Source organism: Ranitomeya imitator, chromosome 5, assembly GCF_032444005.1.
Source record: "Ranitomeya imitator isolate aRanImi1 chromosome 5, aRanImi1.pri, whole genome shotgun sequence".
Taxonomy (NCBI): domain Eukaryota; kingdom Metazoa; phylum Chordata; class Amphibia; order Anura; family Dendrobatidae; genus Ranitomeya; species Ranitomeya imitator.
The window spans coordinates 552,625,962-552,640,387 of NC_091286.1; the positions used below are offsets into that span (position 1 = coordinate 552,625,962).

The 14,426-nt window shown below is 42.9% G+C and overlaps 1 long non-coding RNA gene across 1 annotated transcript in view; it reads right to left on the reverse strand.

Moving 5' to 3' along the window:
• LOC138638392 (uncharacterized) overlaps window positions 1–10,970 on the reverse strand; it is a 47,085-nt gene extending 36,115 nt beyond the window's left edge. Inside the window, exon 1 of the long non-coding RNA XR_011312493.1 lies at window positions 10,766–10,970. This is a non-coding gene — a long non-coding RNA (uncharacterized lncRNA). The remainder of the gene's footprint in view (window positions 1–10,765) is intronic.
• Window positions 10,971–14,426: the final 3,456 nt, after the last annotated feature.

Consider the following 14,426-nt stretch of genomic DNA (forward strand, 5'->3'; position numbering starts at 1 on the left):
TGCGCTTAATCCCTTGGTTTGTCACTCTCCTTCCCACTTTCTCTAGCAGCAGAAACTCCAAAACTTATGATGGATCATAACTTTTGTATGGAAGGTCATAGGGTGTTTGTTTTGGCGCCATCAGATCCAGCTGGGCCTCCATTACACTTGGAGACAAAACACGGCTTTGCTCTCTTGCTTCTACTAGCTGTTCTAAGTATCTCCTTACTCCTGGGTGCTAGAACAGGTTGAGACCCAGGTGGGTGCTCGACCCATTCCCGAGATCTCGAAAATGTAACTAGTATACAACTAGGATGTACGATTAGTCCATAACTCTATAACTCCATAACTCCTCCCGCTTTCTTTCTGACTTCTTTCATCAGTTAATTAGCTTTACAATCTCAATAGGGATACATCCTGCCAAGAATAGCTTGGTTCCAGGCATGAATTTAGCTCGGCCACCTACTGAGAATGGTTTCCTTTCTCAACTTCACACTTTGTGAGAAAACTTTAATCTTGAACCAGATATGATAGTTGATTGTCAAGAAATTATAGCACCCATATTCTTCACATACACTAATTAGCTTAGCCATACAGTCCTGCTCATCGTTATTGGCACCCATGAAGTGTAAGTACATAATGTGGAATATCTCCTGACAAAAATGAATCAATCGAAAGTTTTTTTTATATAAAGCACTCGTGTTAAATACAAATGAGCAAATGATAAACAATAATTTAAAACTATGGTACGGAAAAATAGAAAAAATCTAAAGCTTAGTGTGACACTGGTATTAGCACCTTTTACATTAAATTAGTATGGAAGCTAATTAGTTGTGGCAAATCACAAATGAGAATCACCTGTCATTAATTGTCGGTGCCCATGTGACATTAATTAGCCAAAGAATAATGACTTCGGTGTTTTAAAAAGCCACATGGCAAGTATCATATGCCGCACACTAAACTAAACAGAACGTTATGGGAGAAGGCCAAGGAAGAAACCTGTTATGATGCGGTGGTCTAGGAGCAACATGGAACGAGCTCTGAAGGAAGTGGTAACTGTACTGACCGCAGTCCCTAAGCTCAACACAACACTAGAAGCAGCCGTGGAATGCTCCTAACTCTCCCTATGCATCTCGTCACAGCCTAAGAGCTAACTACCCTTAAACACAGAAGCAGGAAAACTATCTTGCCTCAGAGAAAATCCCCAAAGGATAGATTAGCCCCCCACAAATAATGACTGTGAGTGGAGAGGGAAAAAGACATACACAGAATGAAACCAGGATGAGCACAGGAGGCCAGTCTAGCTTGATAGATAGGACAGGATGGAATACTGTGCGGTCAGTATAAAACACTACAAAAATCCACGCAGAGTTTACTAAAAATCTCCACACCTGACTAAAGGTGTGGAGGGTAAATCTGCTTCCCAGAGCTTCCAGCAAGACAGAATTAATTCATACTGATAAGCTGGACAAACATAGAAAGCACTGAACGGATAAGTCCACAATCTGTGAACAGAACAGAGCAAGTAAGAACTTAGCTTTGCTGAACTGGTCAGGAAAACAGGGAAATCCAAAGAGAAGTGAATCCAACCAGAAACCATTTACAAGTGGCACCAGCTGAAGGAACAGCCAGACCTAAATAGCTGAGCAGAAGAGAAGATAAGTGGAGGCAGCTGATGACAGCTAACTCCAAGGAGCAGCCATACCACTTGAAACCACAAGAGGGAGCCCAAGAGCAGAACTCACAAAAGTGCCACTTACAACCACCGGAGGGAGCCCAAGAGCGGAATTCACAACAGTACCCCCCCCCCTTGAGGAGGGGTCACCGAACCCTCACCAGAGCCCCCAGGCCGATCAGGATGAGCCAAATGAAAAGCACAAACCAAATCGGCGGCATGGACATCGGAGGCAGCAACCCAAGAATTATCCTCCTGGCCATAACCCCTCCACTTGACAAGATACTGAAGCCTCCGCCTCGAAAAACGAGAATCCAAAATCTTCTCAACCTCATATTCCAACTCTCCCTCAACCAACACCGGGGCAGGAGGGTCAACCGAGGGAACAACGGGCACCACATATCTCCGCAACAAAGATCTATGGAAAACATTATGAATGGCAAAAGAGGCTGGAAGAGCCAAACGAAACGACACCGGATTAATAATTTCAGAAATTTTATAAGGACCAATAAACCGAGGCTTAAACTTAGGGGATGAAACCTTCATAGGAACATGACGAGAAGACAACCAAACCAAATCCCCCACACGAAGTCGGGGACCAACACACCGACGGCGGTTAGCAAAACGTTGACCCCTTTCCTGAGACAACGTCAAATTGTCCACCACATGAGTCCAAATCTGCTGCAGCCTGTCCACCACAGAATCAACACCAGGACAATCAGAAGGCTCAACCTGCCCAGAAGAAAAGTGAGGATGAAAACCAAAATTATAAAAGAAAGGAGAAACCAAAGTAGCCGAACTAGCCCGATTATTAAGGGCAAACTCGGCCAAAGGCAAGAAAGACACCCAATCATCCTGATCAGCAGACACAAAGCATCTCAAATAAGTCTCCAAGGTCTGATTAGTTCGCTCAGTTTGGCCATTAATCTGAGGATGAAACGCCGAAGAAAAAGACAAATCAATGCCCATCCTAGCACAAAAGGACCGCCAAAATCTAGAGACAAACTGAGAACCTCTGTCAGACACAATATTCTCCGGAATGCTATGCAAACGAACCACATGCTGAAAAAACAATGGAACCAGATCTGAGGAGGAAGGCAACTTAGGCAAAGGTACCAGATGGACCATTTTAGAGAACCGGTCACAAACCACCCAGATAACAGACATCTTCTGGGAAACAGGAAGATCCGAAATAAAATCCATGGAAATATGCATCCAGGGCCTCTCAGGGACCGGCAAAGGCAAAAGCAACCCACTAGCGCGGGAACAGCAAGGCTTGGCTCGGGCGCAAGTCCCACAGGATTGCACAAAAGCACGGACATCGCGCGACAAGGACGGCCACCAAAAGGACCTATTGTGACGCCCAAGAGACCGGGGTACCCAGCACCGGACCAATGGGGTCTGTCTCTTGAGGGGGGTGTCACGGGTGGCTTGACCCGGTGCTGTGGCCTCAGGCAATGAACAGTGTAAAGGGTATCGTGAGGGAACAGGCACTTACTTGATCAGCAGCAGGTTCTCCCAGCGGTGATGATCCCAATCCTGGATAGATGGCTATTGTCCAAATGAAAGACTGAGGCACTGAAACGTTTAACCAGTTTACTTTAACCAAAAAAGGATTTACAACCAGTCCTGTCACCGGAGTCTGTATGGGAACTCTGAGTTACTTTGACCCTGCCGGGGTCTTCGCCTCTTATTGTACGCAATATCTGTGTGGCCCTGCTGCTGTATGTGAACTGGCTGCCGGCCCAATCTGTCCCCTCCGGGTCCTGGTTCGACGGGCAACCCGAGTCCTTTTATCGGCTTACCCCCTCCAGGAGTACCGCTGAACTCTGTGTCTGTTGCTGCGTCCGACCCTAGTGAAGCTGATATCACCTCACGTTTTTCCGGTTGCTGTATTATATGTAATGAATACAGCCACGGATCCGGTATCCGTCTTTGCGCCTGTTCTGGGTAGTGATTAATGCTACCCGGTTCTCACAATGTCCTTTTTCTCTATCCCTCTTCTCCTCAGGCCGGTGATTTAGGCCTGGTAACAGTCACAGGGCTGTTAGAGATTCAACTGTATGACCTCTCACTTTCAGCTCCTTAGCCCAACTGCCAGTTCTTCTCTCAGACCAGAATGGATCAAGGGGAGTCTCTGGAGCTCCCCCTTCTGGCCGGAGGTGGTAGTGCAGTCTTGCTATTTTAGTATTTGCATTTACTGTCAGTAACTATTTTTGTGGCAAATACCCCTAGGGGTGCCACACTAGCAACCAAATCTCTGGTACCAAAAATCCCAGGATGACCAGCCAACAATGAACAATGAACCTCAGAAATTACCTTACTTGTCCATCTATCAGGAACAAACAGCTTCCCCACAGGACAGCGGTCAGGCCTATCAGCCTGAAATTCCTGAAGCACCCGCCGCAAATCAGGAGAAATGGCAGAAAGAATCACCCCTTCCTTAAAAATGCCAACCGGCTCAAGGACTCCAGGAGAATCAGGCGAAAAACTCCTAGAGAGGGCATCAGCCTTAACATTCTTAGATCCCGGAAGATACGAGACCACAAAATCAAAACGGGAGAAAAACAGGGACCATCGAGCCTGTCTACGATTAAGCCGCTTGGCCGACTCGAGGTAAATCAGATTCTTATGATCGGTCAGGACCACAACGCGGTGCTTAGCTCCCTCAAGCCAATGTCGCCACTCCTCAAACGCCCACTTCATAGCCAACAACTCCCGATTGCTGACATCATAATTGCGTTCCGCAGGCGAAAACTTTCTGGAAAAAAAAGCACACGGTTTCATCAAAGAACCATCAGACTCCCTTTGAGACAAAACGGCCCCTGCCCCAATCTCAGAAGCGACGACCTCAACCTGAAAAGGAAGAGAAACATCCGGCTGCCGCAACACAGGGGCAGAAGTAAATCGGCGTTTAAGCTCCTGAAAGGCCTCAAAAGCCGCAGAGGACCAATTCATCACATCCGCGCCTTTCTTCGTCAAATCAGTAAGGGGCTTAACCACACTGGAAAAGTTGGCAATGAAACAGCGATAGAAATTAGCAAAGCCCAAAAATTTTTGAAGGCCCTTCACAGATGTGGGTTGAATCCAGTCATGAATAGCTTGGACCTTAACAGGATCCATTTCTATAGACCAGGGAGAAAAAATAAAACCCAAAAAAGAGACCTTCTGAACTCCGAATAGGCACTTAGACCCCTTCACAAACAAAGCATTATCACGAAGGATCTGGAACACCATCCTGACCTGCTTCACATGAGACTCCCAATCATCGGAAAAAATCAAAATATCATCCAAATATACGACCATGAATTTATCAAGATAATTGCGGAAAATATCATGCATGAAAGACTGGAACACAGATGGAGCATTAGAGAGCCCAAATGGCATCACAAGGTATTCAAAATGGCCTTCGGGCGTATTAAATGCAGTTTTCCATTCGTCACCCTGTTTAATATGAACAAGATTATATGCCCCTCGGAGGTCAATCTTAGTAAACCAACTAGCCCCCTTAATCTGAGCAAACAAATCAGTAAGCAAAGGCAAGGGGTATTGGAATTTGACCGTGATCTTATTAAGAAGACGATAATCAATACAGGGTCTCAAGGAGCCATCCTTCTTAGTAACAAAAAAGAAACCCGCTCCCAATGGTGACGAAGAGGGCCGAATATGCCCCTTCTCCAAAGACTCCTTAACATAACTCCGCATGGCGGCATGCTCTGGTACAGACAGATTGAAAAATCGGCCCTTAGGGAACTTGCAACCAGGAATCAAGTTAATAGCACAATCACAGTCCCGATGCGGTGGAAGGGAACTGGACTTGGGCTCATCAAATACATCCTGGAAATCCGACAAAAACTCAGGGACCTCAGAAGAGGGGGAAGAGGAAATTGACATCAAAGGAACGTCACTATGTACCCCTTGACAACCCCAACTAGTCACAGACATAGTTTTCCAATCCAGCACAGGATTATGTTCCTGTAACCATGGAAAACCCAGTACAACAACATCATGCAGGTTATGCAACACCAGAAAACGGCAATCTTCCTGATGTGCTGGAGCCATGTACATGGTTATCTGCGTCCAGTACTGAGGTTTATCCTTGGCCAATGGAGTAGCATCAATGCCCCTCAAAGGAATAGGGCTCTGCAAAGGCTGCAAGGAAAAACCACAGCGCCTGGCAAATTCTAAGTCCATTAAGTTCAGGGCAGCGCCTGAATCCACAAATGCCATGACAGAAAAGGACGACAATGAGCAAATCAGGGTCACAGATAAGAGAAATTTAGGCTGTATAGTACTAATGGTAACAGACCTAGCGACTCTCTTAGTACGCTTAGGGCAATCAGAGATAACATGAGCCGAATCACCACAGTAAAAACACAGCCTATTCTGACGTCGGAATTCCTGCCGTTCTGTTCTAGTCAAAATCCTATCACATTGCATAGGTTCAGGACTTTGCTCAGAGGACACTGCCATATGGTGCACAGCTTTGCGCTCGCGCAGACGCCGATCAATCTGAATGGCTAGAGACATAGATTCGCTCAAACCGGCAGGCGTAGGAAAGCCCACCATAACATCTTTAAGGGCTTCAGAAAGACCTTTTCTGAAAATAGCAGCCAGAGCCTCCTCATTCCATTTAGTGAGCACAGACCATTTTCTAAATTTCTGGCAGTATAATTCTGCCGCTTCCTGACCTTGACACAAGGCAAACAGGGTTTTTTCTGCATGATCCACAGAATTAGGTTCGTCATACAATAATCAGAGCGCTTGAAAAAATGCGTCTACATTCAATAATGCCGGATCCCCTGTTTCAAGAGAAAAAGCGCAGTTTTGAGGGTCACCATGCAGCAAGGATATGATGATTTTTACTTGCTGAATGGGATCACCAGAAGAACGGGGTTTCAAAGCAAAAAACAATTTGCAGTTATTTTTAAAGTTCAAAAACTTGGATCTGTCCCCAAAAAACAAATCAGGAGTAGGAATTCTAGGCTCTAAAGCCGGAGTCTGAACAACATAATTTTGAATATTCTGTACTCTTGCAGCAAGTTGATCCACACGATAAAACAAACCCTGAACATCCATGCCAGAGCATATATCCTGAACCACCCAGATATCAAGAGGAAAAAAAAAAGAGACAAACTAGAGCACAGAAAAAAAAATGGTTCAGAACTTTCTTTTCCTTCTTTTGAGCTGCATTTAATTCATTTTTGGCCACTTGTACTGTTATGATGCGGTGGTCTAGGAGCAACATGGAACGAGCTCTGAAGGAAGTGGTAACTGTACTGACCGCAGTCCCTAAGCTCAACACAACACTAGAAGCAGCCGTGGAATGCTCCTAACTCTCCCTATGCATCTCGTCACAGCCTAAGAGCTAACTACCCCTAAAGACAGAAGCAGGAAAACTATCTTGCCTCAGAGAAAATCCCCAAAGGATAGATTAGCCCCCCACAAATAATGACTGTGAGTGGGGAGGGAAAAAGACATACACAGATTGAAACCAGGATGAGCACAGGAGGCCAGTCTAGCTTGATAGATGGGACAGGATGGAATACTGTGCGGTCAGTATAAAACACTACAAAAATCCACGCAGAGTTTACTAAAAATCTCCACACCTGACTAAAGGTGTGGAGGGTAAATCTGCTTCCCAGAGCTTCCAGCAAGACAGAATTAATTCATACTGATAAGCTGGACAAACATAGAAAGCACTGAACGGATAAGTCCACAATCTGTGAACAGAACAGAGCAAGTAAGAACTTAGCTTTGCTGAACTGGTCAGGAAAACAGGGAAATCCAAAGAGAAGTGAATCCAACCAGAAACCATTTACAAGTGGCACTAGCTGAAGGAACAGCCAGACCTAAATAGCTGAGCAGAAGAGAAGATAAGTGGAGGCAGCTGATGACAGCTAACTCCAAGGAGCAGGCATACCACTTGAAACCACAAGAGGGAGCCCAAGAGCAGAACTCACAAAAGTGCCACTTACAACCACCGGAGGGAGCCCAAGAGCGGAATTCACAACAGAAACCTTGCTGAAGACATAAAAAGGAACAACTGCTCGTTGCCAAAGAGTACATTGACAAACCACAATCCTTCTGGGAAAATGTTCTGTGGACAGATGAGCCAAAAATAGTTTTTTGTCGATGCAAAGCAACAGTATGTTTACAGATGATGCAATGAAGCTTAGAAGGAAAAGAACACCCTACCAACAGTTAAGCATGGTAGAGGATCCTTAATGCTTTGGGGTTGCTTTGCTGTGTCTGTACTGGAGGTCTTGACAATATCACAGGAATCATGAAATCAGAGAATTATCAAGAGATTTTAGAGCGACATGTCCTACCCAGCGTAAGAAAACTTGTTGGGTCCTCCAGCAAGACAGTGACCCAAAGCACACATCCAAAAGTAAACAGGAATGGTTGAAAAAGAAAAATAAGGACTGTTTTTAAATGGCCAGAAATGAGTTCTGACCTCAATCCCATTGAAAATCTTTGGGGTGAGCTGAAATCTGCCATTATGAAAAAGAATCCTGAAAACATTCAAGAGCCTGAATAAACTGCAAAGGATGAGTGAGAAAATACCAGCTGAAAAGTGCAAGAGGCTTATAAATGGCTACAAGAAGCATTTGGAGGCTGTCATCAGTGCCAAAGGGTGTGCATCCAAGTATTAGGTGTGCCTTTATTGCTGCTTATTCTGTTTCTTCTTTGAAATTGCAACATGTAAGTATGTAAGTTGAAAAACAATGTATTATTGTTGTATTAATTTGGACCACTAATTAAAAAGTACTTAGGATATAACTTTGGTACATTTTCATTTATTTCTGAAGATATTGTACAATCTATGAAAAAAATGAACGGGTGCCAATAATGGTGACCAGCAGGGTACACCTCTTGGGTCAGACTTATTATTTGTTTAAGAGACTTCTAGGACCTCACTAGACAGATGCATAAAGTGTTTTAACCCCTTAGGCTACTTTCACACCAGGTTTTTGCCGTTTGGCGAATTTTGAAAAAAATGGATCCTTTTTTCTGCCGAATCCATTTTTTTCTCATAGAGTTGTATTAGCGCTGGATTGTGCCTGATGGCCACACGTTTCATCCGTTTTTTGCAGGATCCGTCAAAAATTATTTTTGCGGTGGGCAAAGAAAACGTACACCGACGGTTCCAGCAATAAACGGATGAAATGTGAGGTGAAATGAGTGAATCCGGTTACCGATTCTGGTATTTTCCCACTGAGCATGCCCCGTACCTTCTTTTTCCATTCTGGTCTATGTCTCTCTCCCAGGAACAGGAAGTCCAAACTCTATGCCCGGTAAACAAAAATGGATCCAGCCAAAAAAACGGATCTGGCGCATCAATTTTTCACAATTTGCACAAGATCCGTTTTTTTAAAAATTTGCCGGATTATGCCAAAAAACTGATGTGTGAAAGTAGCCTTAGTGACAGAGACAAATTTTAAAAATCTGACCATTGTCACTTTATGTGGTAATAACTCTGGAACGCTTCAACAAATCCCAGTGATTTTCAGATTATTTTTCCGTGACACATTATACTTTATGTTAGTGGTAAATTTAGGTTGATATGTTTTGTGTTTATTTATAAAAAATATCAGAAATTTGACAAATGTAAAAAAAATAGCAATTTTCAAACTTTGAGTGATTATCCCTTTAATTCAGATAGTCATACCAAAGCAGAATATTAATAAATAATATTTCCCATATGTTTGCTTTACATCAGCACCATTTGTAAAATGTTATTTTATTTTGTTAGCATTTTAGCAGGTTTAAAAGTGTTGCAGTAATTTTCCATTTTTTCAAGGAAATTTACAAAATAATTTTTTTATCCAGGTTTGAAGCGACTCTGGGGGTCCTATATATTGGAAAACGCCCAAAACTATACCATTTTAAAAACAGCACCTCCTGACATACTGAAAACTGCTGTCATGTAGTTTATTAACCCTTCAGGTGCTTTTCAGTAATTAATACAAAGTGGCATGATAGGAATGAAAAAGTTGATTTTTACAAGCTAAATGTCGCTGACTTTTTAACAGGTCAGTGTAGCTGGCAGACTCTGAGGCTGCTATTTGCTTGTGAATTGCCATGACAAAAGTCAGGACCACACAATCATGATCTCAGGGTGTCGATGGGGTAAAAGAGGGAGAAGCCACACTCTTTTAAACATTTAGATGACATAGTCGTTATTGACAGCAGCGTCTAAGGGGTTAAACAAATATGGACGGTGACAACACTGATCGTGGCTGATGCAGCAAATTGTCAGCTATAGTGTCCAGCTGACAGCTGCTTGATTGTCTAATGTATGGGGATGCTATTCTCTTATATCTCAGGTCAGTTAAAAGACGTATCAGTGGTCATTAAGGGGTTAAAAGTGGGGATAAAATGTTGAGAGATTCTGAAGTGTGCCAACATTTTACCAAAATTGAATGAAGAATACTAACCAAATTCAAGTAAAAAAAAGTATCCTATACTTGGCATTGTAGCCTTTAGCTCATTGCTACAGCTGCTGCCTGCAATGAAAGAAGTTGAGTGTTTAAACCCTGGGGAAACCATATTTCAAGAAAAGTTAAAAATAATCTACTGAAATAAATGCAAGTATGCACAGAGCTTTGAGCTTCCCAGACATAGCATTGAGCTCATGGGATATCTCCTCCAAATCAAAACTGTCCTGCTGGATCTTGGATGGTTGGGAGCAGGTACGGACTGGGGCTGAAATTCAGCCCTGGCATTTGAAATCACACAGGCCCATGCTGTCCCCATCCCCAAGCACCAGATGGGGATATATTACTAATATTACCACTGGATGGAGGAAAGCAAGATTTACTACAAGACCAATCTTTCTAATGATATCTGTGACTTGCTGGGGTAAGTGACGGCATCAGTGACTTTGTGCTTCATCACAACTCTTAACAGTATCGGTGCCTTGAGAACACCGATTCTGCTAACAACATAGCAGACAAGGCAGCCCACGACCAGATAGGCCCTTCTGGCATTTGCCAGATTTGCCAGATGGCCAGTCCGGCCCTGGTTGGGAGCTAAGTAGTAATAATGCCTTCCTTGTTCCTGCTACAAAGAACTAATGCTTCATTTCACTTATACTCGCCTTACCTCGGTCACTTGAGCAGAACAGTTGAAGCCTATCCTTGCCTGTGAAGTCAGCATCCTGGATTAGATAGCAAGTTGATGCTGTTGATGTCCTGTAAACAATGGGCCTAAAGAAGTCTGTGGATAGAAGTTGTGATAGAGATGGATCAATAGATGGTGAAGAGTGTTCTATACACACTCACCTAAAGGCAAAATGAGAGCACCGAATTAAACCTGAGAAAGGCTCTGTTTCGGGGGGCTGAAAACCAGTTTGTGTTTTTAAGATCCTTCTAATAAAGGCATTTCCTTACTACGCACCATGTGGTTTTCTTTTTACAGCGGACAGCGCACAAGCACATCTCCACAGCTCAGCTTTCCTAAAGAAGTCTGTGGCGGACAAGATAGTGGATGGGAGGAAACTCATAGCTCTATGCTCAACTGTACTTTTATGATGCCCTGAAAAAAATGAGACTTTCTCTGCATGAGACAACATAATGCGAGTGCCTTTACATTTATAAAGCTGCCCTGTTTTCTTTTATTTATTGAAGGTAGCATTTGCCTGCCATATAAAAAAAAACAACTACACTCCCTGACAGAAGTTATGTCGCTTATCCATGTTATGTAAATAAAAGCTTATAACCTGATGTTAAATTCATCCATTGGTTGTATAAATTATTCTTTTGAAAGCTGAAACCGTCCAAAATGTGGTTTAGGTTAAGAAAATAAATTGGCATCAATGCAGAAAAATTGATCAGTTAATGGACACAGAATGGTCAGATTTTGGCAAGACAAAAGTTTTGTCGCCCACAGAAAGTAATGTGATATTCAAATAAATAATTAACTTAAAATACAAATATATATTGCGTAACATTGATGAATGAAGTTGTGGTGCTATTAGAGTCATATTTAATATTTTGTGTGACTTCCATGAGCTTGAAGGACTGCATCCATGCTGTTCAACAATGATTCATACAATTTATTAATGAAGTCATCAGGAATAGCAAAGAATGCAGTCTTAGATGCCTTCCAGAGTTTATCTAGATTCTTTGGTTTTGTCTTCCAAGCTTCTGCTTTCATCCTACCCCAAATATGCTAAATTATGTTCATGTCTGGTGACTGGGCTGGCCAGTCCTTGAGCACCTTGATCTATTTTGCCTTGAGCAACTTTGTTGTAGAGATGGATGTATGAGATGGAGCACCATCCTGCTGCAGAATTTGACCCCTTTTATGATTTGGAATATAAGAGGGAGGTAGCTAATACTTCTTGATATATTAGGCTATTGATATTGCCTTCTACCTTGCAAATGTTTCGCACACCCCCATACTGAATGTAACCCCAGACCATGATCTTTCCACCACCAAATGTAACTGTTTTCTGGGTTTAATTTGGATCTATACGGGCTCCAGTAGGTCTCCTGCAATATTTGTGGCGGCTGTGGTGTAATTTTACTGAAGATTCATCAGAGAAATCCACCTTCTGTCATTTTTCCAGCGTCCATTTGTTTAGCAGGCTGTGGGACTTTGCACATGCCACACGGTTTTTTATTTGCCTTTTGTTTAGTATTGGCTTCTGGGCACTGATTCGACCATGAAGGCCATTTCGAGACAGAATCCTGCAAACTGTTCTAGTTGACACAGGGACTTGAGGTGACCAGGCCTGTTGGAGCTCTGCTGCAGTGGTAGAGGGGTTTACTTTGGATTTTCCAACCAACAAACGTTCCTCCTGAGCAGTTGTCTTGCAGGGTCTGCCGGACCTGGGCTTGTCAAACACATCTCCAGTCTCTTCAAATCTTTTTTTAATTCTTTGTACTTGACGCTGAGACATATTAAAGGTTCCAGCCACCTCTCCAGTGATCTGGTCTTCAGCCTCTTGATAATCCAGGCTTTGGTCGCAGGGTGGATTTTTGGCATGTTATCAGAGCTCAAGTTGCAGTTCAAGTGAAGGTCTGGGGTGCTGGGTTTCTTTTTATACACACACACTAATTAACCGATCATTTACTTAGCACAGGTGAGGATGTAAACTAGGATTGGGTGCATTATATGACCAGGCGACAAAACTTTTCTCTTGCAAAAATCTGACTATTCTGTGTCCATTAACTGATCAATATTTCTGAATTTATGCCAATTTATTTTCTTAACCTAAACCACATTTCGGAAGGTTTCAGCTTTCAAAAGAATAATTTATACAACCAATGGATGAATTTAATGTCAGGTTATAAGCTTTTATTTACATGTATAAGCGACATAACTTCTGTCAGGGAGTGTATATTAAAAATATTGTCACTAATATATCTCCCCATCTGCACAATAATTAGGTAAAATTAATTAAAAGACCATAATCTGGAGCTTCAGTCTTCTGTGAGCGGTAATATTGGGTATAGTTGAGTGCAGTGGCGTATTCAAACAAGCCATTCATTCTCGCTCAACAAGCCGTGCAGAGGAAAGCAGGTGGTGTCCAGATTATTAAGGGGGGTTTAGCACCTGTCAAAATAATATTGTGGCAGTGTACATCGTTGCTCCTTTGTGCCAACCTCTTTATATCTTTAAGGCACCCCTGAAGCTGTGGTTTCCAGTGAGTCCACAGCACCTGGTGCCATCACCTGTCACTTCATTTTTACAGCTGCTAAATGAAGAACAATGAATGGTATTACAGAGGATATGTCATCACATTGTATCACTACATACTAAGGTACAGAGGTTCAGATAAAAAAGAAGAGAGCCATAAACTAGCTGATTGTGGGATCTAATACCATTAGAACATATGTATTCTTAAAACTGAAGCAGCAATATTCCCGAGTCAACAGAGCCAGAACACACATTCACTTAGGCAAGTTTCACATTTGCGGACGAGGGCTTTGCGGAGGGTTGCAGGATGGCGCAGCGTGAAAATGACACATGCAGAGGCATCCACATACACTACCGTTCAAAAGTTTAGGGTCACCCAGACAATTTTGTGGTTTCCATGAAAACTTATACTTTTATTAATCAAATGAGTTGCCAAATGAATTGAAAATCTAGTCCAGACATTGGCAAGGGTCAAAAAAAAGATTTTTATTTGAAATAATTGTATACTCCTTCAAACTTTGCTTTTGTCAAAGAATGTTCCCTTTGCAGCAATTACAGTATTGCAGACCTTTGGCATTCTAGCAGTTAATTTGCTGAGGTAATCTGGAGAAATTTCACCCCATGCTTCCAGAAGCCCGTCCCACAAATTGGTTTGGGCTGATGGGCACATTTTGCGTACCATACGGTCAAGCTGCTCCCACAACAGCTCAATGGGGTTGAGATCTGGTGACTGCACTGGCTTCTCCATTACAGATAGAATACTAGCTGCCTGCTTCTTCCCTAAATAGTTCCTGCATAATTTGGAGGTGTGCTTTGGGTCAATGTCATGTTGTAGGATGAAATTGGCTCCAATCAAGCGCTGTCCACAGGGTATGGCATGGCGTTGCAAAATGGAATTATAGCCTTCCTTATTCAAAATCCCTTTTACTGTCATGGTCTGCTAAGTTTCTGGGATTAGGTGGGTTTAGAGTTAACATGGATGGCCTCACTCTGGGATTCTGGGAGGTTTCTTATAGCTTCATTGTTTGGCCATTCCCTGTCGCTTATACTCTGACCCTTGGCTGAGGGTGTTTGACCCTGTTGTGCTTTGTGCTTGTGCTACGTTACGTCTGTCTGGTTC